Raw genomic sequence first — 5051 nt, forward strand, 5'->3', positions numbered from 1 at the left:
TCAATCAATCAATCAATCAATCCATTTGTCAATCTATCCATCCGTCAATCTATCCATCATCCATCCATCTACCCATCCTCCAATCTATTCATCCACCCATCCGATTTTTAAAAATTAAACAGTTTGTTGAACATTTAGACAAAACATAAAAAGAAAAAAACAAAAAGTTTGCATATCTACTTTTTTGGTGAATAACGTATTTGATTCATCAGGTTTTATGGCTAATATAGTAAGATACAGGATAATATAAAGCTCATACATGAGGACAATATACCAATTTTATTCTGAATTCATTAATTTATTCACCGATCAAAAATATGCAATTTGGTGCAGTTGATGATATTTATATGAACACAAATATGAAATTCTGATGTTTGTAATGTAAATTATTGTCACTCTAAATCTCCCAATTAATGTCTTACTAAGATTATATTTCAATAGTAAGTTTTAGTATAGTTTAAATTAGTTTAAATTTAGCTGTATGATCATAGCTCTTTCAAAAAATATATTGCAATGCATGATTGAGAGATGAACAAATAAATGCTCCTCAAAAGCTTTATGTTCATATTTTATACTACATTTTAACATGTTTTTTTCTCAAAAAATTGTCTGTATAATCAAGTACACCTGAGTTGCTTCAGTCCAATAAGCGATCATCTTAAAATATTACTAACAATAGAAAAAGTCACTCTTATGTTTCATTTATAAAAATCAGTAAAGATTTCACAGCAGAAAGAGCGTGAACCACGAGCTGAAGCAAAGTTTTCATCATGTTGACCATCAAATATGATCATTGTGCAACTCTCTATACCTAGTGCTTCCTAGTCACTAAAATGCATTTACAGACACCGCCGTGTGTTTCTGACACTGAAGAGCTAAAAACCTCGAGCAGTCAGTGAATGCAATGCTAACACACATCCAGCTCCAGATCATAACCACACACCTCCAATAATCATACAAGAACACATCCAAACACCAGACTCATTCCTCTGAGAATCGTCTAGCTGGATGAGAAGATAAAAACATGACGAGAGTATAAAGAATTAGCTTTAGCATAAAGATGCTGGTTGATGAGGATGTTTCAGCAGGTGGTTGATTTGCTCATATCATTATATATCTGATGTCGTGGATGTATAGCTAAAGAAGCGGGTCTGTTCTTGACATATGCTATTAAAATAGATCACATTCATTGTCATATATTGCTCCGTTTTAAAAGCTAATTTCTTCAACAGTGTCTGAGATGGACAGCATTCATCCATCAGCGCACGCTGTATGAGGACATTCAGCAGACGGATATTGTGAGGTCCAGCAGCCCTGCAATAAAGCCATCGGTTCAGGAAGAAGTGGCTGGTGTGTAATTTGGTTTGGCAAAGGACTATGATGGAGAGATGAGAGATAAACACATGGCATCTGCCAGAGCTCAGTCACTATCCGTGCGGAAGTGAGTGGACAGAGCAAACGCGTTCGGTTCACAATAAATCAAAACACTCTTTTATTGGCTCTCTTTGGTTAACTACATTCCCTCGTCCAACATGTTTCAGGAAATAAATGGTTAAATGGCAGCTGTGGTTGCCAGAAATTCACTGTAAAAATATTTCAGGTATTACATGATGGACAACATTGCCAGTGCTTGTATACAGTATATGGTTCACAGTGACATATACACAAAACTTGTAACAAATGTAAAAAGAGGTGCTCTACCAACAGAAGAGGAGGTGCAACCAAAAATCAAAAAACATATGAGCTGAACATAGGTGCAACACTCACTCTTCAAAGTTCAAGCTTTATTAATAAAACAACATGACGTTTCGGCCGTCCAAGGCCTTCATCAGATAACAAGGGTAACAATCTCACACAGTTATGTGCAGTCTGATAATCACCAACAGGTGTGCAACTCCACTAATTCTACTGATTGAGAGGTAGTTCCTAATAAGATTAGGGAGAGAAAAAAAGAAAAATACAAGTTCAAGATAACACTTTAAATAAAAAAAATAAAAATAAAAAAGATAATCAAAAGATACAAGCTTAGCATAAGTATTTTCCATATAAAGAAAAAGTGATTTTCTCAAAATTATAAATGGTGGAGGCTTTGAGGGATTTTTGCATACATCAGCCTTAACCAAAAAATTCTTCAGATTCTTTGCTCTGCGAAATGAAATCAATGGGGGATGTTTAAAAGTTTTAGAAAGATCTGGGTCTGACTGTAAAACATACCAATGTTTCTTTATAATATTACGAAATGCTGAAACTTGAGGAGTATAAGTGGTGATAAACTGCACAGAAACAACTTGTATTAGCAGGAGTCAATAATTGTTCCCTTTGAACCGTTTTTAATTTATAATCTGCAGAGTACAACCAACTATCTTCTGTAGCCTTTTTCTTAAAATTTTCCCCACATTTCACTCTTTCTTGTCTCAAATGAATGATCTGTAGAACAAATACGCTTAATTCTATGCAACTGACTCACAGGTAGACCTTTCTTGAGAGATGGTGGGTGACAGCTGTGAGCATGTAAAAAATTATTCCTATCCGTTTTTTTCCTGAAGAACTTTTTGGTTAAGGCTGATGTATGCAAAAATCCCTCAAAGCCTCCACCATTTATAATTCCTCCGGGTAACTATAAGTGTGGAAATTGCACTCGGTGCCAGTTCACTAAAAGGTTAAAATATTTTTCACATCCTAGAACAGGTAAAAATATATGTATAAAAAGTGTCATCAACTGTAATTCATGTAACGTTATTTATGCTATACGTTGTCCATGTGGATTGTTGTACGTGGGTGAAACATCAAGAGAATTGAGAACCCGCATTTGTGAACATCGTAGTGCCATTAGACGTGGGGATGATAGTAACCCTGTAGCACAACATTTTAAAGAGCATTCACATTCTATTTGTGAGTTTTTTTACTTTGGCATTGAACAAATCCATTCAGCAGGTCAGGGAGGAGATATTGATGTGAAGCGCAAATCCAGAGAAACCTTTTGGATTTTTACTTTAAACACATTGTTTCCCAGAGGTTTGAATCAAGAAATTGATTATAGTTTATTTTGAGAAAAGCACTTTTTCTTTATATGGATACTTATGCTAAGCTTGTATCTTTTGATTATCTTTTTTTTTTTATTTAAAGTGTTATCTTGAACTTGTATTTTTCTTTTTTTCTCTCCCTAATCTTATTAGGAACTACCTCTCAATCAGTAGAATTAGTGGAGTTGCACACCTGTTGGTGATTATCAGACTGCACATAACTGTGTGAGATTGTTACCCTTGTTATCTGATGAAGGCCTTGGACGGCCAAACGTCATGTTGTTTTATTAATAAAGCTTGAACTTTGAAGAGTGAGTGTTGCACCTATGTTCAGCTCATATACACAAAACACCATCAGGGTAACACATGAAATAACGTAAGAAACATTCACTAAATAATAACAGAAAATGTAACACAAAATGCCCACAAAATAAGAAAACTATTTAAACAAAATCATATTTGAGGTGTCACACAGGAACTTCTGAGAATGTCCCTTTATTTAACCACATATTATAAAATAGTTCATAGTTTCTACTTCCAAAAACTAGAAATATGACAATAAAACAATAAATTTTTACAATAAAAGTACCTATAATGCATATTTTTTCACCATATGGGAAGGTAACTTAACTGTAGCTTTTTAAGTTAAAAAATATATATATATATTTAACAGTGTTTCAAAGAGTAACCATCAAGACTTTATGATATTTTGGTTGTAAGTCTGAGCAGCACATCTCTTCTCTATAAGGCGCATGATTTGAGGAATCATTTATGTCTGTAGCATAAACAGTGTGGGACTTAGGACTTACACAACAAAGTTTAAGTCCTAAGTCTGGCCCAGCTATCCAATCACAACACACACTGGCCCAGCTAACCAATCACAACACACACTGGCACAGCTAACCAATCACAACACAAAGCCCAACTAACTGCTAATTAGTCATTTCAATAGTGAACAAACACATTATTTAGTCACATGATGAGCTCATTTTATTTTAAATGGACATTCAGAAACAGGCTATTTATTTATTTTCTAATTTAGCTATTTTCTCCCTAACAGCAGAACATTAATCCTGACAGCTGCAGCAGATGGTTTTTTTAGCCGTGTTACTAAATCTATAAATAACGTCATCATATACTGTATGCTGCCATTATTGTATAGCAGTATTGTCATCCCTCAAATGGCAAATAAATAAATCCTGGCCAAAATATATGTAGAATATATGCTAAATATATACTTATAAAATTAATTTAAAATATATTTTGTTTAAACCTTTAAACGGCAAAATATATTAACAATTTTTTATTTCAATATACATATTGCTATATGGCCGCAGAAGGGGGGAAGACCTGACATGCATGCTTTTGGTGTAATTTTAGCAGTGGATGGAGAACAGTGCTTCTGAATTCATTAGTCCATTGTCTTTTTTTTTTTTTTCCAGGAAATTACAGCCGAGGGCCATTTTCACTATCTTTATGAGTGATGGTGGTGTAATTGTCTTGAAACCATTATTTCCACTCTTGGTTGTGAGAGAGCTACTGCAGAATATATTCAATGTTTCAACCACTTTATGCTCTACCATAGCTTATCTGATCATCAGATAAACAGAGACAGAGCTGCTCTGTGGATGCTGGAGGAGAAACTCAATGAATGATGTTTCTAACAAACAAAAACCCACAAATACTTCTAAAGTTCTCAACAAGTTAATGGGTTAATGTTTGCCTACAAAACCACCACTGGCTCTGCACCCCTTTACCTAAATTCATTACTTCAGACTTATGTGCCCTCTAGAAGCTTGCGTTCTGCAAGTGAACGTCGCTTTATTGTGCCATCTCAAAGAAGCACAAAATCACTTTCACAGACTTTTACATTAACTGTTCCCTCCTGGTGAATGACCTGCCCAACTCAATCCGAGCAGCGGAGTCCTTAGCCATCTTCAAGAAACGACTAAAAACACATCTGTTCCACCTTTATTTGACCCTCTAACTCTAGCACTCTCTATTCTAATTCTATTCTTTAAAAAAAAA

This window comes from Sinocyclocheilus rhinocerous, unplaced genomic scaffold (genome assembly GCF_001515625.1).
Source record: "Sinocyclocheilus rhinocerous isolate Xijiao unplaced genomic scaffold, SAMN03320098_v1.1 scaffold438, whole genome shotgun sequence".
NCBI lineage: Eukaryota > Metazoa > Chordata > Actinopteri > Cypriniformes > Cyprinidae > Sinocyclocheilus > Sinocyclocheilus rhinocerous.